This window comes from Loxodonta africana, chromosome 13 (genome assembly GCF_030014295.1).
Source record: "Loxodonta africana isolate mLoxAfr1 chromosome 13, mLoxAfr1.hap2, whole genome shotgun sequence".
NCBI classification, from domain to species: Eukaryota; Metazoa; Chordata; class Mammalia; order Proboscidea; family Elephantidae; genus Loxodonta; species Loxodonta africana.
In genome coordinates, this window is record NC_087354.1 from 12,317,543 (window position 1) to 12,334,976 (window position 17,434).

Here is a 17,434-nt window from a genome sequence, read left to right on the forward strand (position 1 = left end):
GTCTTGGCAACAGCCGAGCCCCGCGATACCTGCCGACCTTGGGCACTTGGGAGCAGAATTGGGTGCCCACTCTTCCCGGCGGCAGGGGTACTTATTCCCGCCTGTGGTGAGCCTTGGGGCATGGTCACTGCCAAGTTGGGCTGTGGGCATCCCCCAGAGAGAGTGTGACAAAACTTGGCCATATATACAGTTGGATGTTGCATGGCCATTATGCAGCACATGACTATTGAAATCGTCTTCTGTGAACACAACTTTGTCTTCACGCAAAATAGGGAAACTTTGAGATACTTGGACATAGTTTACTAAGAGGCTCCATGAGGGCAGGGCTCTGTGGTTCTCTGCTGTAGCTTTAAGAACACTGACATATAGCAGACATAGAGTGCCTGTTTGTGTGATGGATGCATAATGAGAAACCTCTAGGAAGAAGCAACAGCCATCTAAAAGTGTCACCAAGAGCTTCTGGGGAGGTGATAGAGTGTGGCGCGATCACAGCATCTCCCTTTTCAAATACTTAATGACATGAACAACACAGCAAAAACCAGCCCCCCCCACCCCCCCGCCGCAACAAACAAACCACAGCGGCAAACAAAGAGACAACTGACTGTCAAAAACATGAAAAAAGGTAAGGAAAAAAAGAGAAAAATCAGCCTGCAAGACTACTCCACAAATGGTCTGGGTGAATGAGCAAACTCTGGGAACCCTCACTAGTGAGAGAAACTGATGAATTGAGAGAGGAAAGACACCTTATCTTTTTCACTGCTACTGCTGGGGCCAGTGATGTGACTACTGGGAAGAGAGAAGTGGGAGAGGGCGAGTGAACAGCCAGGACTCTTCTCTGATGGATGTGAAGGCTTCACGTAAAACCAGAGAAAGGGCCCAAAGCCCAGGACTGACCCCCATGGGTCATGAAATCACTCCTTACCCAGGGGAGGGAAAACTAGCTCAGGACATTTCGAAAATCTTAATAAAGAGGCCAGAGACCAGAAAGTCTATTAAAGACACACTCTTAGCTGAATTCTTCCCTGCCTCACCCCTGGCTGTCAGGCTACAGAGACTTAAATAGAACACAATACGTAACTTTCAAACTGCTCAGAGAAGAAAAATAAGTAGAATTTATTTACACGATATCATGAAGTTGTGCACATTAGGCGTGAACAAACTAAGAAATGACACATCACACCCACTAGAGTGATTATAGTCAAAAAGACAGATAATAGCAAGTACTGGCAAGGATGTGGAGAAATTGGAACCCTCATGCATTGCTGGTGGGAATATAAAATGAGTGCAGCCACTTTGGAAAACAGTATGGCAGTTCTTCAAACTGTTACTCAGCAATTTCACTCCCAGGTATGATACCCGAAAGAAATGAAAATATATGTCCACATAAAAATTTGTTCATAGAATTGAGATATGTAATAAAAAAAAAATTAGAGATAACCAAAATGCCCATCGATTGATGAATAATGGATAAATAAAATGTGGTATATCTATATAATGAAATATTGATCACAAAAAGAACTAATAATACATGCTACAACACAGATAAATCTCAAAAACGTGCTGAATGAAAGAAGCCAGGTACACTCTATGCAGTTGAACTTTATGGCATATAAATTATATCTCAGTAAAGCTGTTCAAAAAAAATGGCATAGCAACTATACATACATTCTACAGCAAAGGGAACAAGAGAAGACAGAAGAAAGGAAAGGGAAGATGGAACATAGTCTACAAAAGAAAATGAAGAGCTCATCCTGAAGAAAACATAAGCCAAGGAACAGAAGAAAAGTCTCTGAAAATTTTTTGTGCTGTAGAACACATAACAAGTATGTTCTTTCATTTGGCAAATAAATTCTGAATTCCTGTTATGTGGCACGCACTTTTCTAGGCACAGAAAAGCAGTAAACACGTTCTTCCTTTCATGGAGATTTCATTCTTGTAAACGCAAAGGTATTGATTCCATTGAACCTCTTCCATTGATTTTTTAATTTCACTTACTGTATTCTTCAGTTCTAAAATTTTTATTTGGTTCTTCTTAAATCTTCTGTTCCTTTTCTTAGAGTTTCTATTTTTTCATTTGTTTCCAGGGTAAGTGTATTTGCTTTTTGAGCATTCTTAGGATAGCTTCTTTAAAATCCTTGTCAGATAGTTCTAACATCTGTATCATCTTGGTGATTTCTGTTGACTGTCTTTTCTTACTCAAGTTGAGGTTTTCATGGTCTTAGTATGATGAGTAATTGTGGATTGTAACCCAGGACATTTTGAATTATGAGATTCTGGTTCCTATTAAAATCTCCAATTTCAGCAGGCCGTCAATCTGTTTAGGTTCAGAATGCATGTACTGGCAAACTTGTGGGCTGTGGCTCAAATGCCAATTTAGTTTTCAAAGCATTTGCAGTGCTATCTTGGTCTGTCCAACTTGCGTGCTGCCCAGAGGCCAATTTGAAATGAGGGCAGTATTTGACACTGTGTCTCAATTCTCAAATCTTTTGATGTGTTGATTCTGGTTGGTCATGCATGGGCCATTTGGGAGTCTACCCAGGACTTCATACACAGATTTAAGAATCCCTTTCTCCAGCTCCCTCCTCTCTGTAACCTTCCCTCCACTCTCTAGTTGGTGGGGGAGTAATGCTGCCTGTTCGTTGCTGTTTGCTTGGTGTACCCTGGGGACAGTCAGCAGGCCTCCTCCCCACAGGCTCTGCAACTGCTGTATCAGTGAGGTGGAGCGGGCACCTGACCTCTCTGCTGACATTTGCTTAGTGCGGGGCAGGGATGGTAGACAGGGCTCCACTCCACAGTCTCCGCAGTGCTAGGTGTGGAGGGCAAGGGGATGCCACCTCTGCTCATATTAGTGCAGCATCAGAATGGTTGATGGGTCTTCACCCCAAAGTCCCCAAGTGGAGGAGGAAGGATACCTCTTAGTGCAGGGCAAGGATGGTCAGCAGGTCTCTGTCCCTGGTCACACTCCTGGCAGCGGGTAGGGATGCCTCCTCATTAGCGTAGGGCAGGATGATTCACAGGGCTCTGTCCTGCAACCATGGTGTTGAGTGGGGATGGGGAGCAGCATAGCTTTTTTCGAACTGTTCACTTGGAGTCCAGTGGGCATAGTCAAAAGGTTTCTATCCTGCAGGCTTGTCCTTTCCCCAGGCCTTTGGCTAGAAAGAGAAAGCTTTCCTTGGAGTTTTTTTTTCTTTTTTTTGTCTCTGCCTGTAGGCATTTCTGGGTTGTGGGCTTCATTAGCACTCAGTGGAGGATACATAGGAGACAAAAAACAAAAATCACAAGGAGCTTGTTGCCTTTAAAATACTGGGAGGAAAAAACAAAAACTGTTAACCCAGAATTCTGTATCCAGTGAAAATACCTTGAGTCCCAGGGTCCCTAGCTAGTTAGTCTTCCTTTTTTCTCCACCTTTCAGAGTCTTCTGATGGTTGACTTTTGTATTTTGTCCAGTTTTGGTTGTAAATAATGGAGGAATCGGGTGAAGTGCAGTTACTGGAACCAGAAACTGTGAATTCTATTTTATTGTTATTAAAAATAAGAAAAGTCTTAAATATTTACCTTCATTTTTATCGTTTTTGCTGCTCTTCATTTCTTTGTGTAGATCCAAGTGTCTGTCTGCTATTATACTCTTTGTAATAAAGAGGACAGCTCCATTTTTGAGGTTTGACCAATGACAGCTTTCAAGTTTCGCTCCTCCTCCTTTCCTTTTTGCCCCACATCTCGGACAAAAGTTGATAAGAAAGCTGGTAAGAAAACCTGAACACTCATTCCCTTTGTTCCAGCAGTAAGTTCAAGCTAAGGAAACCCTAGCCTACACACTCAGACCCTTTCCTTGCCCCCACTTCTTAGCCACAATAAAAGCCAAAGTCACTGGCACTGCTTTGCTCTTACCATTTGGACTGGCTTGTGCCTGCCCTGTTCTTCCCAGAAAGTCCAACTGTGTGAGTAAAACATCTTTTATATCTTCTTGGTACATGTGACATTATCAGTCGTTACAGTGAAATTATTCCATTGAGGAGCCATCCATCCACCCTCCTCCATAAAACACTCCTTTTGCCTGAAAAACTTTATTGAATATTCTTGGTAACACAGGTTGGCTGTTAATGAATTCTCTCTACTTGTGTTTGTATGAAAATGCCTTTATTTTACCTTAATTTTGGGAGGTATTTTCACTGGGTATAGAATTCTGACTTAACTTTTTTTTTTTTTTAATCTTTCTGTACATTAAAGCTACCACTCTGTTGTCTTCTGGCTTGCATGGTTTTGAACGGAAGTGTTCCATAACACTCATTTTCACTCTTCTGTGTATATTGTTCCCTCTTTTCTTTGGCTGCCTTCAAGCTCTTCCCTTTATCTTCATCTTGTAGCAGCTTGAGTGATATGTATAGCTGTGTATGGGTTTCTTGTTGATTGTGTTGGTTTTGTATTTATTCTGCTTGAGGTTCTCTGAGATTCTTGGATCTGTGGTTTAATGTCTATTGTTATTTTTGGAAAATTCTTGGCTATCATCTCTTTGAATATTTCTTCTGCCCTGTTCTCCCCCTATCCTTCTGTCTCTTCTCTTTCTGTGATTCCAATTACATGTATACCATTTGAAACTCTGTTTTATTACTTCTTTTATGTGTTTATCTTTTGCTTTATTTTATTTGACATTGATTTGGCCTTAAGGAAAAAGAAGAAATTTGCTTTAGTGAGCCACTTGCTTATATAAAGAAAAAAGAACCTCCTGCCCCGCCCCCCTTTTGTGCTTTAGATGAAAGTTTACAGCTCCGTTAGTTTCTCATTCAAAAATTTATACACATATTGTTTTGTGACATTGGTTGCAATCCACACAATGTGACAGCACTCTCCCCCTTGCACCCCAGGTTACTTGTGTCCATTCATTCAGTTCCTATCTCTTCCACCTTCTCATCTTGCTTTTGGGCAGGAATTGCCCATTTGGTCTCATATGTTTGATTGAGTTAAGAAGCATATTCCTCACATGTGTTATTGTTTTATGTGACTGTCTAATCTTTGTCTGAAAAGTGGGCTTTGGAAGTTGATTCAGTTCTGAGTTAGCAGAGCGTCTGGGGGTCATATTCTTGGGGGTTCCTTTAGTCTCTTATTAGACTGGTAGGTCTGTTTTTTTGTTTCTTGATTTTTTTTTTCCATGAATTTGAATTTTGTTCTACATTTTTCTCTCACTCTGTCCTTGACTCTGTTGTGATCCCTCTCAGAGCAGTCAGTGGTGATAGCCAGGCACCATCTAGTTCTTCTGGGCTCAGGCTGGTGGAAGCTCTGGTTCAAGTGGCCCTTTAGTCCTTTGGGCTAATATTTTCCTTGTGTCTTTGGTTTTCTTCATTCTCCTTTGCTCCAAATGTGATGGGACCAATAGTTGTATTTCAGATGGCCCCTCACAAGCTTTTAAGACCCCAGATGCTACTCACCAAGGTAGGATGTAGAACGTTTTCTTTATCAACTATGTTATGCCAATCAGCCTAGATGTCCCCCAAAACTATGACCCCCAGCCACAGCAACTCGGTCCCTCAAGGTGTTCGGATGTGTCTAGGAAACTTCCATGCCTTTGCTTTGGTCAAGTTGTGCTGACTTCTCCTATATTGTGTCTTTCCCTTCACCAAAGTTGACACTTGTCTACCATCTAGTTAGTGATTTCCCCTCCCCCTCCCTGCCCACCCTCGTAACCATCAAAGAATGTTTTTTTCTGTGTGTAAATCTTTTTTTGAGTTCTTATAATAGTGATCTCGTACAATATTTGTCCTTTTGTGACTGACTTGTTTCACTCAGCATAATGTCTTCCAGATTCATCCATGTTGTGAGATATTTTGCAATTCCTCATTGTTCTTTATCATTGCATAGTATTTCATTGTGTTTATGTACCATAATTTGTTTATCCATTCATCCGTTGATGGGCATTTAACTTGTTTCCACCTTTTTGCTTTTGTGAATAGCACTGCAATGAACATAGGTGTGCACATGTCTATTCATGTGATGGCTGTTTTTTCTCTAGGGCATATTCCTAGGAGTGGGCTTGCTGGATCATATGGTATGTCAATTTCTGGCTTTTTAGGAAGTGCTGTATTGTCTTCCAAAGTGGCTGTACCATTTTACATTCTCACCAGCAGCGCATAAGAATTCCAGTTTTCCTGCAACTTCTCCAACATTTGTTATTTTCTGTTTTTTTGATTAGTGCCAGTATTGTTGGGGTGAGGTGGTATCTTATTGCAGTTTTTATTTGCATTTTTCTAATGGCTAACAATCGTGAGCATTTCCTCATGTATCTGTTAGCTGCCTGAATGTTTCCTTTGGTGAAGTGTTTGTTCATATCCTTTGCCTGTTTTTTAATGGGGTTATTTGTCTTTTTGTTGTTGAGGTGTCGAGTATTTTGTAGATTTTAGAGATTAGACCCTTGTTGGATATGCCGTAGCCAATTTTTTTTTTTTTTTTCCCAATCTGTAGGTTCTCTTTTTACTCTTTTGGTGAACTCTTTTCATGAGCATAAATGTTTAACTTTTAGAGGATCCCAGTAATCTATCTATCTTCCAGTGTTTGTGTATGGTTACTTATGTTTGTATTCTATGCTGTGTTTTTCATAGTCTCCGTTACGATCCTTTTGTATTTCAGTTGGGTCTGTTGTAATGTCCCCCATTTCATTTATTTGGGTTATTTGCATCCTCTCCTTTTTTTCTTTTGTCAGTTTGGCCAGTGGTTTGCCACTTCTGTTGATCCTTTCAAAGAACCAGCTTTTGGTTTTGTTGATTCTTTCTATTGTTTTTCTATCTTCTATTTCATTTATTTCTGCTTTGATCTTTATTATTTCCTTTCTTCCAGTGGTTGTGCGTTTTTTTTTTTTTCTTTGCTGTTCTCTATTTGTTCGAGTCATGTACCTAATGTTTTTATTTTGTACCTTCTTTTTTGATGTGTGCATCTACTGCTATAAATTAATCTCTGAGTACTGCCTTTGCTGTGTACCAAAGGTTTTGGTATGTGTTTTCATTCTCATTTGATTCTAGGAATATTTTGATTCCATCTTTGATTTCTTCTATTTCCCGGTAGTTTTTAAACATGGTGTTATTCAATTTCCATGTATTTGAGGGTTTTTTTTTTCCTTACTTTTCTTGTTATTAATTTCTACTTTTATGATGTTGTGATCAGAGAAGATGCTTTGTATTATCTCAATGTTTTGGACTTTGTTGAGGGTTGCTTTGTGGCCTAAGATGTGGTGTATTCTGGAGAACATTCTATGTGCATTGAAAAAGAATGTGTGCTTTGCTGCTGTTGGGTGGAGTGTTGTATATATGTCTACGAGGCCAAGGTGATTGATTGAGCCTTTAGATCTTCTGTATCTTTGTTGAGTTTCTTTCTAGATGTTCTGTCCTTTACTGAGAGTGGTGTGTTGAGGTCTCCTACTGTTTTTGTGGAACTGTCATTTTCTCTTTTCAGTACTGTTAGAGTGTTGTTGTATTTTGGAGCCCTGTCATTGGGTGTGTAGATATTTATTATGGTTATGTCCTCATGGTGAATTGTCCCTTTAATAGCTTTTATGGTGGATTTTGTTTTAAAATATATTTTATCTGAGATTAGTACTGCCACTCCTGCTCTTTTTTCGATAGCCGTTTGCTTAATATATTTTTTTCTATCCTTTGATATTTAATAAATTTATGTCATTGTTTCTAAGGTGTGTCTCTTGTAGACAGCATATTGATGGGTCCTTTTTTTAATCCATTCTGTCACTCTTTGTCTCTTTATGTGTGCATTTAAACCACTTACATTCAGTGTGATTATTGATAGGTGTAAGTTTGTTGCTGTCATTTTATCGTGTTTCTTTTTTTGGGGAGTGCTGTTTTCTTTGTTCCTCTTACTCGTCTGTGCTGAATTCCTTTTGTTTGTGGATTTTATCTTTTCATTTCTTTCATTTTTGTAGACTTTGTGTTTACTTAGGCTTTCTTTTTCTTCTTTCTTGTGATAAGTGGGTTTGTTAGCTTTCTTTTGGTTACCTTGAAATTTACCCCTATCTTCCTAAGTTTAAACCACTCTTTTGTTACTTGATATTGCCTTGACTTCCTCTCCATTTGAAAGACCTATAAGTACACTGCTTATTCCCTCTTTTATTGTTCTGATGTTGTCATTTACAGATTGACCTCTCTGGTTCCCTGTTGTAAATCTTTTAGTTTTGTTTTATCCTTGAGAGTTCATTTCCTAGGTTGGTATCTGGCTGATGCTGTCTTGCATCCTAGATTCAGGTTGTTGTCTGATGTTGGTTCTCTAACCAAAGGACTCCCTTTAATATTTCTTGTAATTTTGGATTGGTTTTTATATATTCCCTTAATTTCTGATTATCTGGAAATGTCCTAATCTCTCCATCATATTTGAGTGAGAGTTTTGCAGGGTATATGATTCTTGATTGGCAATTTTCTTCTCTCAAAGTTTTATAGATGTCATCCATTGCTTTCATGCCTGCTTGGTTTCTGCTGAGTAATCAGAGCTCAGTCTTACTGTTTCCTCTTTGTATGTGATTTTTCATTTTTCTTGAGGTGCTCTCAGGATTCTTTATCTTTGGTTTTAATGAATGTGGTTATGATATGTCTTGGTGATTTTCTTTTGGGGTCTCTCCTATATGAGGTTTATTGAGCTTCTTTGATGATCAGTTTTTCCTCTTTCATGATATTAGAGGAGTTTTCTGTCAGCAAAGCTTCAGTGATCCTCTCTGTGTTTTCCGTTTTCTCTCCCTGTTCTGGAACTTCGATCACATGCAGATTTTTGCTTTTGATTGTATCCCACATCGTTCTCAGGGTTTCTTCATTTTTCTTCATTCTTTTTTCTGCACTGTCCATTTCTGAAATCTTGAGTTTATCTTTGGATTTCTAATTGTTGTTTTGGTATGATTTCTAGTTATTTGTTTATTTTGATATTTTGTTCCTGTATTATTTTCCTGTATTCGTCCTTTTTTTTGTGTGTATTTTCCTTGATTTTGTCTATTTTTTCCTTATTTTTGTCTGCATTTTCCTTCACCTCTTGGATAATCCTGAATATTAGAGTTTTGAATTCCCTATCATGTAGTTCCAGTGCCTTTTTTTCTACTCGAAGGTCATGTGGTGTTTTATTTGGGGCACTTTCTGGAGCAATCCTGTCCTTTTTAAAAATATGTTTTGATAGTGTCTGTTGTCTTCGGGACATTCAGGAATTATTTTCTTCATTTATTGATTGTAGATTTGTTTGTTTTGTCATGCTTTTTTTTGTATTATTTGGTTATGTCTGGGCAGGCAACCTGGGTGTGCTTTGTTACTTGCTCATCTGTGGCCGTGATACTTCTCGCTACCTTGTCTGTGTGGGCAGGGCTGGTCACTCAGCTATGGTACAGCAGGGCATGTCCAGTGGGGGGGCAAGGATAGATCATTTGCAGCACATACTGGAGACAACAGAATGGGACCAGGGGCCAGTGCAGGTGGGATCCAGTGTTCTGCACCTGTGCTGTTCAGGGGTGCAGCACTCAGCGTGTGGTGCAGATAGGCATGAGGGGAGTGAGAGGATGTGATATGTGAAACTAAGTGGGTGAGAGAAAGAAGAGAGAGAAGCAGAAGCAAAATAAGAAATGAAATGAAGGAAAAAAGTGAAAAAAAATGATGGTGCAATAGGATTCAGTAGATGGAGGCAGGGGAGACCTGGCAAGGCTGTGTGCCAGTGGCTTTCTAGCCGAGCAGTGTGGCTTAGCCTGTGGAGAAGGTGTGTGGGTGGTGCATGGGGCTAGGTGGTCTAGCAGAAAGAAAAGAAAAGAAGCAAAAGAGAGAAAAGAAAGAAAAAACAAAACAAAAATAACAATATGGTGCTGGGGAGCAAGCTGCTGGGGGCAAGATGAAATTGGGGTGGCAGCAAGCTGTTGTCTTCCTCTCCAAGCAGCACAGCACAGCCCATCAAAAAGGGTGGAGACAGTGCAGGACCTAGCTGGAAGGGAAAAGGGGAAGTATAAAGAAAAATTAAAAATGTGGCACTGAGGGAGCTGGCCTGTGGGAGCAGTACAGACCCGGCAAGGCCGTGTGCCGGAGGCTCTCTAGCTGAATGGTATAGCACAGCCTTTTGAGAAGGGGGAGGGCAGCGCATGGGGCTAGGTGGGTGGGAGAAAGGAAAGGAAGAAAGGGAGAGAGAGAGAAGCAGCAACAACAAAAAGAAAAAATAAATGCACTGAAGAAGCCTGCCAGTGGGGGCAGCATAGACCTGGGGAGGCCGTGTGCTGGTGGCTTTCTAGCTGAGTGGTGTGGCATGGCCCCTTCAAGAAGGGGTGGGGACAGAACATGAGGCTTGGTGGATGGGAGACAGGAAAGGAAGGAAGGGAGAGAGATAAGATACCAAGTAAATAAATTAAAAAAAAAAAAAACACTGAGGGAGTCTGCTGGTGGGGTGACTTGACCCTAGGAACCTGTGTGCTGGAGGCGCTCTAGCTGAGCAGTGTATCACTGCCCATCAAGAAGGGACAGAGACAACACACATGTCCAGGTTGGCGGGAGAAAGGAATGGAAGGGAGAGAGACATAAGAAATTGAAAAAAGAAAAAAATTGGCACTGGGGGAAACTGCCAGTGGGGTAGCACAGACCTGGGAAGCTTCATGCCAGTGGCTCTCTAGCCAAGCAGTGTGGCACAGCCAGTCAAGAAGGGATGGTGACAGCACATGGTGTGTTGGAGAAAGGAGAGAAAAGAAGCATGAGAGAGATAAGAAACCAAAAGAAAAAGAAAAAATGGCACTGAGAGAACCTGCTGGTGGGGTGGCATGGACCCAGGAAAGCCATGTGCCATGGCTCTCTAGCTGAGCAGTGTGGCACGGCTCATCAAGAAGGGGCAAAGATGGCACATGTGGCTAGATGTGTAAGAGAAAGGAGAGGAAGGAAGGGCAATAAAGATAAGAAAATGAAAAAGAAGAATAAAAAATGGCACTGAAGGGGCAGGGTGAACCTGGGTGGCAAGGAGCTGCTCTCTCTCCAGCAGAGCTACTGTAGCCCACTGGAAAGCAGTAGAGGCCACCTAGAGGGAAGCGGGGTGGGCCACGGGAAAATGTGTATCCTTGGTTACCAGGTGCCCTGTCTTCTTTTGGGAGCTCTGTGAAGTTGCCTTCCCATACTCTTTGTCCATTGTCCTTGGTGGCTGAGGTCCAAGGTGGCGAGTCTGTGCCTCATTAGCTGGTAGGGGACCCCTACTCTGTAGCTGTCCTTGTTCTCTGTTCTCTTTCTGTTCCTTATTCCATTCTGGTGCTTGGTTGAGTTCTTTATTCCTTCATTTAATGCTTAGGGTTCCAGGATTGATGTTTGTATCTGTTTTACTTAGTTTTTTGGGTCTTTGCTATAAAGGGATGGCATGATGCTTCTGTCTACAGTGCCACATTGGCTCCGCCTTCCTCACTTGGTTTTTTTTTTTTAGGTCTTCACTGTAAGAGAGATGGCACAAAGCATCTGACTATTCTGCCATCTTGGGCCCCTGTTACTCTTTTTTTGTGTGTGTTTCAGTTTGAATCATTTCTATTTTCAAGTTTGTTGATTCTTTCCACAGCAGTATCCATTCTACTTATGTATCTATCAAAAGAATTCTTCATCTCTGATATCATATTATTTCCGAGCATTTCTATTTGACTTTTTCTCATTGTTTTCCTATTCTAGTGAAGTTCCCCATCTGTTTGTGCTTTTTGCGCCAGATGTATTAACATATTGATTATAGTTATTTTAAAGTCTCTGGTAGTTCCAACTATCTATCTACAAGATTATTCTTTTGATTGCTTTACCTTTACACTGTTTTCTCTTGCTTTTTGGAAATTATAATTTTTTGACTGAACGTCAGACATTGTGTGGAACAATACTACAAACTGAGGTAAATAATATTTACACCTGCAAATGAGCATACCTCTTCTGTCTGGCTTTTCCTTACTAGACCGAGTCGATGCAGTGGAGAGTTGAACTGGGTTAGGGTTTCGTGGTTGCTCTTGCTGCCTTTAGTGCATATAAGGCTTCACGTTGCTCTAAACATAGGATGCTTTTACACTGTGGTTAGAGTGGAGACTGGAGTGCCAGAGGGATTTTCTCAATGTTTCTCATACTCCACTTAGCCCTTAGCTGCTCCTGCATGCCTGCACAAGACAGGGACTCTCTTTCAATGCTCTTGCCTCCCCTTCAGGGGTGGAGTGCTGTTACTTATTACTCAGTGCTAGGATAATGGTGAGGGAGATGAGTTTCTCTGTTGTCCTGGTCCAGCCTCATTCTTAGACAGAACCTAAGCCTCAGTGTGAGGCTTCTCAGCATTCCTGCCCCTCCTTTCCATGCCAACTAAATTCTGCCTTGTGTCTATGACTGGTCTTGGACAAGAGTTTCCCACTCCTCCTCCCCTCAGTGGTAGCAGACTCTCTACTTGGTATTTGTGTAGGCTCCTAGGCCCAGGATGATTTCTTGGTTTTCTCTCACAATTAGGAAGTTTTTGCTTCTATCCTTTTCACAGCAGCAGTGGATCTTTCCTTTGGGGCAAGAATTTTCCTTTCCCTCTCCCAGAGACAGATGGGTTTTACTCCTACTCTTTCTTTAAAAGCAATGAATTTTTTCCTGTGCCCTGTAGGTAAGAGTATTTGGTGCCTCTCTCTCAGCATCTTAAGCTTTTGCTTTATAGGAGAAAAGGATCTGGAGAAAGTGGATGGGGCTCTGTGGCTGTCATTCAACATCAGCTGATCTCCTCCTGCACGCATACATGCCTGTGCACCTGAGGGAGGCTCTCCCCAATCTCCTTCCTGCCCAGCTGCTAATATTTCCCTTGAGCACTCATTGGAAGCCCGTGGAAAAGATCTTGTGAGTGAGCGTAGGGGTTTCCCAGCTACTGCAAACTTACATACTAGCCTACACTTGGCCTTTAATAATTTGTTGAAAATTTTAACTGATATCTTCTTTGGGCTCAGGAAAAGCATATGGGAGTAGAAATATTGCAGTGGCCATTTTTGGAAAATGCAATTTACTGCAATTAATCTCCAGTCTCTCAAGAGACGGGAAAAAAGAGGAAATGAAAGAAGCACGTAAGAGAGAGCTAGCCACAGCCTTCCTTGGAGCCCATTCATAGTTCCTCAGAGGTTTCTAATAAGAACTTTTTGGCTAAGATGGGACAATAAATCTCCAGTTAATCTTTTGTTTGCAGTGTTGACAAGTGTCCCAATCAAAAGTCTCTCTCCCTCCCCCCACTGCTTTTTTTTTAGTTTGTGTTTTTAAGGATTTGTTAACCATATGTCTTTTTTAGGATACTGCCAATTAGATTTTATCAACCAAGGTTTTGCATCTTCAGGCCCTACTGCAAGATGGACTAGTTTCAGGAGATCTGAGAGGCCCGGAGTGTACATGCCTAGCACAAATCCGAATTCAGTTCTAAACTTTTTCCTTTCTGACCTGGGATTTGGGAAATTCTTAAGGAAGACAAGGTTAAAATCTGAATTGAGTTTAGAGGTTTTCTCATGTTAAGAAAGAAATGTAGTCTGCTGGGTATTCAGTTTTGTTTTTTTTTTTTTTGTTTTAAGTTGCCTCTAAAATAACAATCTTGGCTAGGTCAAAAATTACCTAAAGTGGTCACTGTGAGTTCAATTTTTTCTTCACGAAATAATGTCTTACAGCAGTAATCATATGAGTTAGAATTATAATGTGAAAATATGAAGTGAACAGGTGTTTGGCCCAAAAGGGGCAGAGACTTAGCCTGAAGCAATCCCATGAGAATTGCAGTGGTTGATAAGAATGGCATATCTGCAATCACAGGTCTCCAGAACCTGGCCCAAAGTCAGTTGTCATGGACCCAATGAACCTCCTAGTATCTGTCTGCTTGCCCAATGTCTTGAGTGTTGTGAGGGCCGTGAACAATACGAGTCCTGTCCACATAATCCTCTGGGAGAGAACCAGAGTACCTTACTAAGCAAGTGACCTGGGCCAAGAAAAAACACTAAACACCTGAATTCATGGTAACGTTGATTGAAACCCATTAACTAGTATAAAAATAATCCCATCTGTCATAGATTAGAAATGTTTTTTCCTGGTCCCCCTGCATGTATCCTTGCATGTAGGCACATTGTTCTCCCTACATATTACATGGTATATAAACCCATACCCCACACTGCCCTGCAAGGACCTCTACCCAGGTGACTCGGCACGTTGCTGTTCCTTGCAGGAATCTTGGCCCTCACCTCTGTCTATAAATCCCCTAGTAAATCTATATCTGATCAACCTGGCTTTTTCCACCTCTTTTTTTGTGGAATCCCACCTGTACCCCTCTGAGCCACTTCTGTCACTGGTCCGGTGGAGTGCAACAGTATTCATCTGTAGGAGGAAGATCTATAGGGAGAGGGCAGACCTAAGCCCTTGGAGCTGGCTTGTGGGTGGATTTATTGGACTTAGTCTGTCCTCTCCGTATAGACTTCCTCTTACAGATAACACTCAATTCACTGAAGGGCTTAACGACATATTTGGGGCTCAGATTCAGCCTGAAACTTACCTTGTCATTGCAGGCAGGGTGACTTAAGGGGTCTCAGATGTGCCTGTGATTACCAAGTCGGGCTTCCAGTCTGCAGTACTGAGGGTCTTGGCTGAATCATGGTGGAACCATAGTTGAAGCCCACCAACCAAAGACCACCAGCAACTCATCTGTTGAGAAACTGCATTCCCGTTAGGCCTGAATCCTCAGTGGTTTTGACTTTATTAGGTTGCTGCCATTTTCCACTAACTGCATGGACGTGTTGGTGTACTAAGAACCCCCCTCTGCTGCAGTGGCAGCAGAGGACAGACAGACACAGGCGTGGCCTTGGCTTCTTTTGGCACTCCCACATCGGAGGTACAGCACTGGCCCCTCTGCCGAGCTCATTTCTCATAAATTTCTGTTAAATAAATTTCTGATAAATCTCCGTGGTCCCCCAGCTCTTGGTGTAGTAGCTGATTCATGCAGTTACTAATGTCTGGGCTACCTCAGCGTTCTTGTTGCTCGTTTTCCTCTTCTAGTTTCCAACACCTCTGCAACCAATTACCTGTATTAAGCTCCTTTAGTTTGATAAGCCCAGTGTGGTTTCTGGATGTTTGGTTTAGTTTGGTTTGGTTTTTGGACTGGGCCCTGACAAATACAGCTCTTTAAGAAGTAGAGTATGCCTTTCCTTCCTGTCTCTTCTTTCTGACTGGAATGGCATCCAATGACCTTCATTACAGAAACTGCACAGTAAAGAAGGCAGAGCAGAAAGATAGAAGGTCCCCGAGGATACATGGATCTTTCACTTCAGCTTTGGCCTGTCTGCCTTCTGATTTCTTCTCCATGAGAGAGAAATAAAATTATTTCTTGTTTAAGCCACAGCCACATGCCATTCCTAACTGACCTGTTTCTCGTGGTGTCAGTCATAGCATGTAGTGGATAAGGGGACAACTGATGTTCTGGGCTACATAAGACAGAATGTTCTTAAAGGAAAGACATAACTCAGCTAATATTGTGTATAATATTCATCCAAACCAATAGTCAAGATATCAAACAGTGTTTTGCATTGGGCAAATCTGTGGCAAAAGACCTGTTTAAAGTTTTGTGTGTGTGTGTGCATGTGTGCTTTAAGTGAAAGTTTACAGCTCAAGTTAGTTTCTCATTCAAAAATTTATACACACATTGTTATGTGACCCTAGTTGCTCTCCCTATAATGTGACTGCACACTCCTACTCTCCACCCTGTATTTTCCATCTCTGTTTACCCACCTCCTGTCCCTTTCTGCCTTCTCATCTCGCCTCTGGACAGGAGCTGCCCATTTAGTCTCATGTATCTACTTGAGCTAAGAAGCACACCCTTCACAAGTACCATTTTATGTCTTATAGTCCAGTCTAATCTTTCTCTGAAGCTTTGGCTTCGGGAATGGTTTTACTTTGGGCTAACAGAGAGTCTGGGGCCATGTCTTCTGAACACTAAATGAGACAATGTATGTAAAACAGCACATTCTCCGTATGTGATATTTATAATCCACTCTAATTTACAAACAAAAATAACTGCAAATCTTTGTGTTTTTACTCTCATTAGTATCAATGACTTGTCAAGATTCTTGTGGTTTCAAGGCCCTTCAAGTGACAATCACTGTCATGGATTGAGTTGTGTCTCCCAGAAATATGTGTGAACTTCATTAGGCCATGATTCCCAGTATCTTGTGGTTGTCCTCCATTTTGTGATTGTAATTTTCCTATGTGTTGTAAATCCTGATCACTGCCTATGGTTAAGGAGGCAAAATTAGATTATGCTAAAGAGGATTAGGGTGGAATTGTAACACCCTTACTAAGGTCGCATCCCTGATCCAGTGTAAAGGAAGTTTCCCTGGGGCGTGGCCGGTACCACCTTTCCTCTTACAAGAGATAAAAGGAAGGAAAGCGAGCAGAGAGTGGGGGGCCTCATACCACCAAGAAAGCAATGCTGGGAGCAGTGTGCATCCTTTGGAAACAGGGTCCCTGCTCTGAGAAGCTCCTTAACCAGGGGAAGATTGATGACAAGGACCTTCCCCCAGAGCTGACACAGAGAGAAAACCTTCCCCTGGAGGTGACACCCTGAAAATAAATTTCTTTTTGTTAAAGTCATCCTCTTGTGGTATTTCTGTTACAGCAGCACTAGATGACTAAGACAATCACCCTGACACAAGGTTTGGTCCTTAGGTTTGCAGCTCCTGGCTCTCAGTTTAATTGAGACCCATAAAGCCAGGGACTGAAGGATGGAGTCCAGTAGTCAGCTCCTGGTGATGGCCACAGAAACCCGAGGCCAATGGCACAATGCTAGCATTTCCACAGAGAAGAATGGCCTCTGCTGCCAGCCCTCACCCAGGCAGCAGATGGAGGTCAGAGGGCTGCCTGGTGAGGAAGAGATCCAAGCCCAGGGCATCAAGTGGAATATGGTGGGGTAAATGACCCAGACCTGCAGTGGTCAGGACAGTCCAGGCCCTGACTCACACATCCCCAGCGCTACATGCTCCAGCCCTCCCTCCCTGCTTCTGCAAACTTTATCTGGACAGATTCCAATACAATTGACTAGGCGTTGTTCAGCCAGAGCGTTTCCATTGATTACGATGGTGGTAACCTCAGCCATTTCGCTGTAATTGATCCCCAAGGGCCTTTGTAAATTGCTTTAGTCACATGGTTATGGCTGACCATTAAGAGTGGATTTGAGGCCAAAAGGCCCAGTGACTTGGAGCCATTTTATACAGGGGCCAAATGGTCACACTGCTGAAGCCATCCTGATTACACCTCCAAAGAAGGACCAATATCCCGAAGCGAAGGCTCTTAACACTAGAGGAAAATTGAATTGTACTTTGAATAATTGTGACAATTGTAATTTGAGTGATGACAGAGGTAACCCAAATTATCTGGAAAAATAAGATTTCCTTGTTCCCTGCCAGGGCTGAATTAATGAGATGTCACTGCAGTGAACTCCTTCTTTTATCAAGATC